The sequence below is a fragment of the Mus caroli genome, unplaced genomic scaffold, assembly GCF_978045245.1.
Source record: "Mus caroli unplaced genomic scaffold, Mus_caroli_1 scaffold_14, whole genome shotgun sequence".
Classification (NCBI taxonomy): Eukaryota; Metazoa; Chordata; class Mammalia; order Rodentia; family Muridae; genus Mus; species Mus caroli.
The window spans coordinates 18396666-18409310 of NW_028227269.1; the positions used below are offsets into that span (position 1 = coordinate 18396666).

The window sequence follows — 12645 nt, forward strand, 5'->3', positions numbered from 1 at the left end:
AGGTAGATGGATCTGTGTGAGTTCCAAGCCAGCCTGGTCTACAGAGCAAGTTTCAGGACAGCCAGGGCTACACAGAAAAACCTTGTTTCAAAAAGAAAAAGACTCTGTCACAGGAAAACGGGAGGGGGAGGGAGAGGAGGGAAGATAGGCTGGAGTTGGCTACAACTGTTGGTAGAATGCTTGCCAAAGATTCACTGAAGTCTAAAGTCTATCCCTAAGTGCACCACAAAATGCATGCAGTGGTGCATGGCTCTAACCCCAGCCCTTGGGAAACCGAGGCAGGAGGATCAGGAGTTCAAGTCATCGTCCTTTACATAATGAGTTCAGTGTTCAGCCTGGGATACATGAGACCCTGTCTCAAAACCACAGGGTGTGGACTCAGCCCACAGGAAGAAGACTATTTGTATAACACAGGTGTCTGTTCCTCTGGATCAGCCTTGAGCTTCTACTGTGAAGTCGAGCATCGATTGTGTCCTGAGATTTTTGACTTGCTAATTCCTCAAGATTTCCGTAAAGCTGGACATTAGGTGAGGACCGTGAGGGCCTGGATCTGCCCTGCCTTTCATGTCTTTCCAGCTATCCCCATTGCCACTTCCTAGTCTGCTTGGGTTGGTCATCTTGGTTGTGCTCCATGTTAGCTGGCCCACCTCTGTCCCTGTGGGGATACTATCACTTCGTCATTGGGCAGCTGTTGTGTGCTGCAGGGCAGTGAGTTCTCCTTAGCTCTGGCCCTGGCACAAACCCACACATTGCTTTTTGTTTTCCCCTCCTCCACCACAGGGAACTAGCTGCACAGATGTCCTGCTGGTCCCATACAGATGCAGAGGCCTGTAAAAGGTCTGGTCTGGTGATGAGCATCTTTGATGATAATGACCTCTTGGGAAGGAACAAGAAGCCTTACTTGGGACCCCATAGCTGGTTTGTTGTCCAAAAGGAGGGACATCAGCATCTGGGAAGTGAACAGCCCCTAGTGTGACACATTCCTGCGTGTCCATTCTACTGTCACTATTGTGCCAGAATGGAGCTTTCTAGAAGACTAATTCACCCATATCCATCACATTCCTTCCTGAGTCCCTAACCCTGGAGGTCACAAAGTGTTTGAATCTTCAGGATAGGAAGAGTCTCTTGGGCCTCATGCTGAGCCTCTGAAATGTCATGCAGCCCTGACTCACAGTTATAAACAGTGTGTGTACCCTGCCTTGTTTGGGGGCACTGTGGGGGTTCATGGTGGCAAAGTATTAAATATAGAAATGCAGTGCCCAACAGTCTGAGAGGTGGAGTGTTCCCTGTGTGTAAGTATGAGGACCTGGGTTCAGATCCCCAGCATCCAAGTAAAGAGACACATATGTCCTTGTTTGCTGTGACCCTGGCACTGTGGGATAGAGACAACAGGAACCAATTCTAGGGTAGTTCTGGCTGGCTAGTCTACACAAAATGGTGAATAGTACTCTCTGGGTTCATTGAGAGGCCCTGACTCAAAAACAGGGGCAGGACTCTGAGGCCTGTAGACCTGGCTCTGCGCTTACAAACAAGTAGTACTGTGAATTCACTTCACAGCGCCCACATCTGGTTCTGTGAGTCACCAGTAACTTCAGTTGCAGAGCCCTGACTTCTTCCCACCTCTCTAAGCATACATACACACAGACATACAAGTGAATAGAAATTTAAAAATCTTTTTTAAAACGAAAATATAGCTGGGCAGTGGCAGCACACAATTTCAATCACAGCATTCATGAAGCAGAGGCAGGTGGGTCTCTGTGAGTTTGAGGCCAGCCTTGTCTACAGAGTGAGTTCCAGGATAGCCAGGGCTACACAGAGAAACCCTGTCTTGGGAGAAGTGCAGAGTAAAGAAAAGCAAAAAGAAGGAAAAAACATTCTCTTGTCAACCTCTGTATCCTGCATGGGAAAGCATGCATGTGTGTATGTGTATAAGGGTGCATGTGTATGTGTATAAAGGTGCATATGTGTGTGTGCATGAGGGTGCATGTGTGTGTGCATGAGGGTGTGTGTGATGGTTTGTATATGCTCAGCCCAGGGATTGGCACTATTAGAAGGTGTGGCACTTTTGGAGTAAGTGTGGCCTTGTGGGAGTAGGCATGTCACTGTGGGTGTGGGCTTTAAGACCCTCGTCCTAGCTGCCTGGAAGTCAGTATTCTGCTAGCAGCTTTCAGATGAAGATGTAGAACTCTCAGTTCCTCCTGCGCCATGCCTGCCTGGATGATGCCATGTTCCCTCCTTGATGATAATGGACTGAACCTCTGAACCTGTAAGCTAGCCCCAATGAAATGCTGTTCTTTGTAAGAGTTGCCGTGCTCATGGTGTCTGTTCATAGCAGGAAAAATCTAACTAATATAGTTTGTAACATACACACACACATGCCTGCACACACACACACACACACACACACACACACACACACACACACAAGAGAAGAGAAGAGAAGAAAAGAAAAGAGAAGAAAAGAGAAAAAAAGAGAAAAAAAGAGAAGAAAAGAGAAGAGGAGAAGGGAATTCAGTACCTGGTCTGAGAAAGTGCTCTAAACAAAACAGGACCAGAGTCTGAAGGTAGATGAGAATTGATGCTAATCCTAGAGGCCTCTTCCAAGAGAAGCACATACACCCAAGGACTGACCCTCTCTGAAACAGACAGCAAGAAGGGCTGAGAGGTGGAGGATCTGCAGATGCAGAGACCCTGGGGCTGAAACATATTTACCAGGGCCCAAAGAGGGGAAAAACACAGTAATGATGTCCCAAAAGTGTAAGTCTTAAGAGAAGGTCAGAAATTCCATTCGGGATGTTGGGGAGAGTGACCATGGAGTCTGGGAAATCCACCCCCAAGGAGTGGTGGGATGTTTGTGTCTGAGTAGCCTGCAGGGTGTGAGTAGGAGCTTCCTGGGTGACTGGAGTTGGTGTGACCCAGATGAGCCTAGCTTGGTGAGGAGAGTCACCCACATGGCTCCCATCCTGTTACAGTAGCTTTTTCTGTTAATAAAAAGTTCTTGGGGATTTCCTGTTCTTTTCTCCACCTTCTCTGGTTCCCCAACTCTTGTGGGGCCTCTCGTGCTTGGGAAAGAGCAGAGGGAGAGAGGTCTGTCAGTGTAGGGTGAGGCTTTCCATGCAGCCTTGCCAGCTGCCCCTCTTTCTCCTTTTACATTGCACTTTTACCTTGTTGCTTAAGTTTTATGCATATGGATTAGTTTGTGTGTGGTGGGCAAGTGATCCAGTGAATGTAGGTCAGAGGACACAACCTCTGGGATTCAGTTCTCTCCTCCTACCACGTGAGTTCTCAGGCTTAAACTCAAGTCATCAGGCTTGGTGCCTGGTGCCTTTTCCCAGGGAGTTATTTCAATGGCTCTGCTGCCTTTTTTTTTAAACAGTCATTTAGGCTCTGGGGAATTGGGAGTGTGCGCTCCTGGAATGTGGCTTGGGAGTCAGGATGGTTTTGCAGTGACTAGTACTGTGACATGGGATCTATGGTTCAGATGGCAGGCTGAGGTTGCAGTAACACTCTAGTCTCCCTCCCATAGATCTCACTGGGTGGCTGGCTGTTGTCCCACTCAGAAGAGGAGAGTACCTCTCTCACTGTAGCCTCTGCCTCCCTGGCTGGACTCAGGCTTCTGGTCCCTTATAGCTGGCTTCTCCAGAGAGGTCCAAGGTAGCCCTTGCAGGATAGGTCTGTGGACCTGAGGAGGACTGTGGGATGGGAACACATTATCTCTTTCTCCTGGTATCAGTGAGTAAAGTGATGTCATAGGATGCTAATTGCTGTGAATAGGATCCCTGTGTGGTGGCATCAGCTCCAGAGTCCTTGGTATTGCCCAGCGCTGTCCAAGAAATATGATGACAGTCATATATAATATGAGATTTTCCTACAACCACATGGAAAGAGATAAGAGAAACGGGGTGAACAATGTCCACAGCCTTTGAATTTAACCCATTGTATTCCAAGCAGGCCCAATAACTGTGTATTTTACCCTAAGGACTTACTTAGTTTGGACTAGTGGTTCTCAAACTTCTAATGCTGTGACCCTTTAATGCAGTTCCTCATGTCATGGTCACCCCACCCAAAAAATTATTTTTATTGCTACTTCATAACTGTAAATTTTGTTATTGTTACAAATTGTAATATAGATATGTGCTTTCTGATAGTTTTAGGCAACCCCTATGAAGAGTCCTGCAATCCCCAAGGAGTTGGGACCCACCCATTGAGAAGCTCTGGTTTAGACCTACTATGGTTTCTTGCCTAGTTTAGAAATTGAAAGGGGTGTGTGCAGAGGGCTAGGGAATCTGCCAGCCTTTGCCCTCTAGTGTCTGTCCAGCCTCAGTGCAGCTTGTGTGGCTCCAGGTGCATCTCCTTCAGGTGATGGCCTTCTGCAGAGGGCTGCACTGAAGTGGAGGCTAAGGCTGTTTGAGTTTCACCTACAGCAGGGTGGAGGAGGACGAGGACAAGGAAGACGAAAATGAGGATGAGGAGGACGAGGAAGAGGAACAATATTCTGCCGGTCACTGTAAGGAAGAGCACAGTTGAGGCTGATTTTCCCCTGCCACCTTCCGTTCCACCTGACATGGAACAGGCTCTCCATAAGCCAAGTCCAGATGGTCTGTTGAAGTTCAACTTCAGAGAGGATGCGCCCAGTCTCTCCTGAGTCCAGGACTTCATAGGGTTTTGGTACCCACGTCTCCCATCACCTTCCCTCCAGGGTCTATGTCTAGCAGTCCTTGCAGTTTGGCAGTCTGACTGATGAGATTGCTGTGTGGTGGGATGAACTGTACCATGCGTGTTTCTAGCCAGCACTGAGCTGTCGTTAATGGGACATTGGAGCTCCCAAGAGCCTTTCCCAGCGACAGAACAACTGTGCTGTTAGCAAAGCTTTTTACTAGCAGTACAATGCTCAGGTTAAATATTTTCACAGAGTTTCCCAGGTACTTGTTTGCTCTTTCCTTAATTTACAATTCAGTGTGTTAAGGACAATAAGAGCATAACAGACCCTGGGAGAAGGGGTAGGAGCTGTTAGCTCCCTTCCCCAATTCCCATTACTGTGAAATAACATGTCCTTGATGCTCCAAGGCTGTTGTATGTCAGATGTAATCCCTGCTAGAATGTGAAGTGCTTTAAACAAGTGGGAGGTAGCTGTGTGATCCATGGACCCTCATTCCTCCCCCATAAAAAGATGAAAGTAGGGCTGTCTGATCAATGAAGCCTGGGTTAGTTTCATGGCCAGGGCTAGGTAGGTATTTCTTCAGGGGAGCTGGCACAGTGATTTTTCTGTAACTGCATTCCTTTTTTTGGTCAGGTTTTTTTTCCCCCAGACAAATAAACATCACTAAGGCTGGCTCAGTTGCTTAATGAATGACAGAGGGATAATGGGGTGTGTACCACTGAGTCCATCACACATCTTTGCTGCTGTCTCAGTGCCTCCAGGAGAGCTAAAATGAGGTCCCTCATATTAAATATTTTATCCAGGTCTCTGTTAGGCATCTATGGCCAAGTGCCAGGAAGCATCTATGAGGCCGCCAGCATTTGTGGGCTCCACTTAGCAGGTTCATGAAAGTGAGCATTAAGAGATCATGGCTTTGACAGCCACAGTATTGGCCAGGAGCTTCTTTGGGTACCAGATAAACGTACCTTGGAAACTCATTGCCTCTCAGGATGTTAGCAGGGAAGGGGCCCAGGATAGATCAAAACCCAAAGGACAGAGCCCAGCTCTAACCTAGGTCTTTTCTTTCTCGATGAGACTCATTCTGCTAACTCCTAGCTGAACCACGTGAGACCGCTTACCACTCCCTGGAGGCTCTGTCTTCTTCCAACATCCCCTCCGGGCCTACAGTTTTGACTCTAAATTCCATCTATTGGCCAGAGCACCTAGTTCTCCTGCCTAGAAATGTGCCATTGTAGTGCAGGGCATTTGAGAGTAGGGACCACAATCCAGCATGACTCAAGCATCTATACTTCAAGAACCCAAGAGACTGGAAAACACTGGAGCAGGTCCTGACTGCCTGCTCAAGTATGGGCTTCTCTGGTGATCTATTCTCCCAGGTGACGGAGTGTATCTGTCAAGAAGGAGGCTAAGGTGGGGGTGGGGGGCTTTCTGCTGCTGGGAGCCTGCTTTCTTGTCCTCCCTGGGGGTTCTTTGGCTAGATTGCTCTATGACTGTTGGTTCTCTGTCCCAAGCATCTGTACTGAATCCTTGTCCCCTTTGGAGAGGAAGGGGGTTCACTGTCACTGACTGCACTGTCTGAGAGTTCCTATGGCTCAGGGATAGCTGCTGGATATTCAAGAGTCTCAGCAGCACTTAGCATTGTATAGGTGTGTTTTCCCATCTGGGTGTAGTGGAACGTGGCAGGGCAGGAGGACTATGCTCCATGGAGTCCCTCCAGGACTGAGGCTTCTTTACATAGAGCCCTTCTTTTTTTTTTTTTTTTTTTTTTTTTGAGACAGGGTTTCTCTGTATAGTCCTGGCTGTCCTGGAACTCACTTTGTAGACCAGGCTGGCCTCGAACTCAGAAATCCGCCTGCCTCTGCCTCCCGGGTGCTGGGATTAAAGGTGTGCGCCACCACGTCCGGCCATAGAGCCCTTCTTTACTGGAGTTTCAGAAAAGGGTCAATCCTACTCTCTCTTCCTCCTTATCTCATACTTCTTATGCCATTGGTCCCAGGTGCTTAAGATGGCCAGACACATTCCTATTGTCACCACCCTTTGTTTGAATGACATTGCATGCAGGAACAGATCTTCAAGCCATTGCTCCTCAGAACCAGGTCCTGAGGCTCAGACCCTTCCTTTTCCCTTTTCTACATCCCATGAACCCCCACACCTCGGGGGTAGCCGTGAAACATGGATTGAAGGTTCCCGGGTGGTCTCCATCCTCCTGATGCTTATGCCTTGTACTTTGCATCCACAGAGAGTCACTCGGGATCTGCTTGGATGCTAGCTATGTCAAAGTTCTTCCTGCCTCCAAATTAGTATTAGTACATCCTGAGAACAAGGCCATCTGTGTGTGTGTGTGTGTGTGTGTGTGTGTGTACTATAACCACAACAGCAAGAATGCCATAAACAGATGCAAAGCATGCATTCTAATTAGCAGCCTGATACCAGGGAGGAGGCAAAGGCTGGGCAGAGGCACAGCCCTGTGTTCTGTAGCTCCCTCCTTTGAAATATTTGGTAATGAGCAGATCTTCAAGCCATTGGGAAGGGAATGGGAAATAAGGGAAATGAAGCCTCTCCTCCAACACCTCCAAGGCTGTCTGCACTGCAGCCTCCTCCCTGCAGATATCTGCAGAGCAGGTACAAGGAGTTTGGCATTCTAGTAGCATCCGTTAGATGATAAATCACAGACACAGCAGTGATGTGTGTTCAATGAGGTGAGTGGATGCTGCATGTGTGAGCTGGAAACCAAGGGTCTGTGGCAAGGCTGTGGGGTGCAGGGCTGTTGATCATGAAGAGGAGCTACAAGCACAGGGCTAGCTATGGTGGCAATGCAGCTGTTTCCACATTGCCCTCTCTGGGACTGTCATACCAGTACAATCCCATAGCCGGGTAACCTGGAGTCAGGTCCTGGCTCACTTAGGAGAGGTTCTGCAGCACTCTGATGGTCAGTTCTCTGGTTAGCAAGATATATCTGATGGGTGACATTTCTAAGTGAACTACAGGCCAGAGACATGTTGTAAGTTTGCCTGTGTGAATGGTTCAGTGGTGAGGGCCTTGGAGCTACATGGCTTCACCGGGTCTAGGTCTTTTCTCTCCAATACTACCACCCCAAATTCTGCCCTCTTTTCTGGGGTTTCTTGCTCACCTTGTTTCACAGTTTTTTCTCCTGCCTGAGGGCCTCCTGAGGGCCTGCCTCTGACAGTAACATCCTAGTAGCCACATCCTGGGCGCAGCTCATTGTCCCTTCCTCTAGGTTCTCCAGTTCCCTTCTCCTTCCCCTGGCCTCCTTTTCCCTCTCCCTCATTTCTTCCTTCCTTCATTCCTTCCTTCCTTCCTTCCTTCCTTCCTTCCTTCCTTCCTCCCTCCCTCCCTCCCTCCCTCCCTCCTTCCCTCCCTTCCTCCTTCCTTCTTCATTCCTTCCTTCCTCCTCCCCTCCTTTCTCCCTTCCTTCTCCATCAATATTACTGGATTGTCCCCAGACATCTCTTTTTGCATCTCCTGTCCTTCTCTACTAAGGGATTCTTTGGACCAAACATGACCAGGTGTACCACCTTCCCACTGTTGGCTACCCTATTCTTACCTCCACTTCCGTGTTCCCAGTGGGGCTTCAATTTTAAATGTGTCTTGTTAATTGAGTTTCCAAAATGAATTACCTACAATAAAACTAGGGTATTTATATCCCTTCCCAAAGAGTCATGATATGCTCCTACGCTGTGTTGGGGTGTGAATTAGAGCCCTGGGTAGTGGGCTCCATGGAGAGCTCTTCATCTGTGTGCTTATCCTAGGCCTGTGGTGACCCCTCAGCCACCAGCAGTCGCATTTGTCCTCTTAGGGCAGACTCTGTGGCTGGAGAAGTTTTCAAGACACTAAACCTTGGTAGAAGCAAGGCTGTGAGGTAGGAAGTGCGTGTAGCAAGAAAAGAGAGGATCTGGCAGTCCGTCATCACTGGGGGGGGGGGGCAGTCTTGAGAGGGCCTGCATCCCTCTATGCAGGCCCTCCAGGACCGTAGTTCTGCCTTTTCAGTTTTGTTTCTTGTTTTTGAGGCAGGGTACTCTTTCTGTAGACAGGGCTGGCCTGGAGCTCAAAGTTATTTGGTTGCCAATGCCTTCTGACTGCTGGGATGAGAGCTATGTGCCAGGGCCAAGGCTTGTTTCCATTTCTTGTTCCTGAAGCCCCTCCCAGACAGGGCTTAGCCTATAGTGTTCTATCAACTCAGAGGTTCTTAGACATGCCACCAGTCAAGAGATTGAGGCTGGACCACTGTGAATTGGGGATGCTTCTTCTTTGAGTAGAAAATAAAATCTAAGGGGACTGGGATCCTGGAGAGAGGGCTCTTGCTGTTCTTGCAGAGGACCTCAGTTCAGTCCTGTTCCCTACACCCACATGGTGGCTCACAACTTCTGTAACTCCAGTTCCAGGGATCTGACATACTATTCAGGCCTCTGCAGGTACCAGGCAATCTCACAATGTATTATATAAGAAGAAAAACATTTGTTACATACTATATAAATAAATATTCTTAAAGCTTTGAAAGAGAAAAAAGGAAAAGAACACATGGACAATTTTTGACATTTTTAAACTGCAAATGACCTTTAATCCCAGCACTGGGGAGGAAGACTCAGGAGAATTTCTGAGTTCGAGGCCAGCCTGGTCTACAAAGTGAGTTCCAGGACAGCCAGGGCTACACAGAGAAACCCTGTCTCTAAAACAACAACAACAACAACAACAAAAAGCCTGCAGATGAGCCAGGCTTTGTGGCTCACACCTGTGACTGCTAGACAGGGGAGGCAGGAAGGTAAGGGTGCAGGTCGTCCTCAGCTACATAGTAAGTTTGAAGCCAGCCTGAGCTACATGAGACCCTATCTCAGAAAACAAATAAATAAAATTACAAAGGAAAACAAGACAAAAGGTCCTACAAGGTACCTGTCCATCCAGCCAATTCCCCACTTCAGTCAACTTTACCTTTCCAGTAAGTTCTTCCACGGGAGGCCTCCACTCACAAACCCATCTGACCTGCTCTAACAGATGGCAGCAATCACCACATGCCCTTGTGCATAATCTTCTATCATTTGTAGATCTCTCTGTGTCTCTCTCTGTCTCTATCTCTCTCAGTCTCTCTGTGTGTGTGTGTGTGTCTGTGTGTATGTCTATTAGAGAGAGACAGGGTTTCTATGTGTAGTCCTGGCTATCCTACAACTTGCTCTGTAGCCCAGGGTAGCCTTCCTTGAACTCCTATCTGTCTTCACTGTCACTGAGTGCTGGGGTTAAAGGCATGCACCACTACTGGCCTTCCTGCTCTCTCTTTTGATATAACTTTTTTAGACAGGGTCTCATGTAGCTCAGGCTGGCCATGAACTTGCTATATAGTCATAGATGACCTTGAACTCCTGATAATCCTGCCTCCACCCTCCGGTTCTGGAATTACAGATGTGTGGCACCCAGCTACCTGAGTTGATGATTATTTCTGATCAAGATACTGTGGACATTTGAGTTGGTTGTTTGTACAGGGGAGGACGTGTTTAGATAAGTAAATGTGTGCATTGAAAGGCAATATCAAGCTGCCATATGTCTGTGTTGGACAAGGAACTTTAAATATCTCCTAGTCGTGTAGATAAGTAAATAAAATCTGTACATAGAAAGCTAACAGCCTGGAAAAGAGGTGAAGAAGACAGGGGCGGTAGCAGGTAATACTGAGTGCATATCTCATCTTCCTTAACAGGACCTAGCACCTAGTGCATAGAATTCATAAGCCTCTGAGAAGTTCAGAGTGATTTCCTTTGGGACTTGGATAGAGGAGACTCACCCACACTAGTTCTTCTACACATTTCAAAAATAACTGAGCTATGCAGGTGTGTTACTGTGAAAGAAAGAAACCAAATTGAGGTAGCGAAGTGAACGAGTACTAATGTCCAGTGGCCAATCACTGCAGGATCCCACACTTGGGCCTTGCAGTGGGGTGTGCTGGCCAGTGAAGCACAGTCCTGAATTTCCATGGGGGCTGTTTCGGCTGTTAACATTCACATGGACATTCACCAACCAATTGATGCCAATTCTAGATCTCCCTGGCAGAACAATATCTCATAGGCATAATAAAGAGTGGGGACTCTCATAATGTTCTCAGGTGTCTCTTCTAGGGTTAAAACAGCATGGCACGTGCTTGTAACTTGTCCCAGTATTATATGGAGGGGGACAGGGAGGTCTTGGGGGGGTCTAAAAGCCTACTGTCAACATGCTTCAAAGCTTTAATACCTGGGTCCCCATGAAACCCTACTTACCCAGATTAACCCAGAAATCTTGGTAGGAATGGGGTTTTTAAATGTCATTTATAAAATTAGGGTTGCATGAAGTTGAACTTTGAAGGGCCAAAGCCATGTTTCCGTTTTCTGGTATCATTCCTGAGTCCACTCAGGATGGGTGTCAACCTAGTTCCAAATTTACCCTAGCTGTGTTAGGTAGGAATGTGAACCACTAACATCTGTCTATGCAGGCAGGATTTATTTACTATGCAGCATCAGCAATTGTATCTGTGTAAAGGAAACAAACGCACCGGGTCCCCCACGAGAAAAAGAACGAGCTGTTCAAAGTGAAGAGTCAGGATTGGGTCCATGAGACCCCTTTGCCCCAAGCTTATGAGCTCAGGGTTTGTCTCAATCCTGCCTCTTGTTTAACCCTTACAGGACATTTGACAAAGCTTCCTTCCATTGATTTTAGCTTGCCTCTCCCTGTCCCCTTATACTATGATTCTGCATGCATGCTCCAAGTAGACTGTATTTAGCCATAAAAAGATATCCTTTCTGTCTTTCCTAGAGTGTTCTGGGCTTTGCCCTGTTATATAGAACCATTTTGTACCTCCTGAGGAGAGCCATCCTGGAAATGCTAAAAGTCAGAACTTGCACTATCATGGTCTTGAGTTCTTCTGGCCCAGAAGATCTCAACCTGTGTTATCATAACACCTTTGAGGATCAAATGGCACTTTCACAGGGAGTCACCTAAGACCCTCTGGCATATCAGATATTTACATTATAATTCATAACTATAGCAAAATTACATTTTTGAATTAGCAACGAAAATGACTTTATAACTTGGGTTTCACCACAACATGAGGAACTATATTAAGGGGTTGCAGCTTTAGGAAGGCTGAGAACCACTGCTGTAATGGAAGTCACTGGACATACAGAGGATATTGCTTAGCCAGCATGGTCGTAGGGTGTGATAGGAAGCCAGACTTGGGTTTCAGGTACTCACAGCTCACTTTGTGTCTTGACCTTGCAGGTTTTGTCTCCACTGCCAGCTGCCATGGGCAAGCAGAACAGCAAGCTGGGTCCTGAGGTGCTGCAGGACCTGCGGAAACACAGGGAGTTCACCGACCATGAGCCTCAAGAGTGGTACAAGGACTTCCTCAATGACTGTCCCACTGGCCACCTGACCGTGGACAATTTCAAGATCTAGGCCAACTTCTTCCCCTACAGAGAAGCCTCCAAGTTCGCTGAACATGTCTTCCACACCTGTGACACCAACAGTGACAGCTCCATCGACTTCCGAGTATTCATCATTGCTCTGAGCATGACCTCTCGGGGCAAGCTGGAACAGAAGCTCAAGTGGGCCTTCAGCATGTACGACCTAGACAGCAATGGCTACATGAGCTGCAGCGAAATGCTGGAGATAGTGCAGGTACCTGCACTTGACAGGGCCTGACGCATGGGGAGTGCAGGCATCCAGGACCCGCATCCATGGCCCCATACACCAGGTCATTCCTCTGCCCACTTGCTACCTGGTGTACTAAAAAACTGCATCTTTGCAGAGAGTAACAATAAAAACCAAGCATCTATTGATTGCTTGCTGGACATCAGGCCCCAGCTGAGCTTATCCATCAGGTTTATTCACACAATTCTATAAAACGGGTCTTTTTTTATTTTCAACCTCTAATGAGATCTGAGGCTCAGATAGGTGATTAAGAATTGTCAAAGCAAGAACTGGGAAAATGGCTCAGTGGAGAAGAA

The 12645-nt window shown here is 47.5% G+C and overlaps 1 pseudogene; it reads left to right on the top strand.

Moving 5' to 3' along the window:
* The window catches only part of LOC147001151 (hippocalcin-like protein 1), a 58307-nt pseudogene that overhangs the window by 40389 nt on the left and 5273 nt on the right, over window positions 1-12645 (top strand).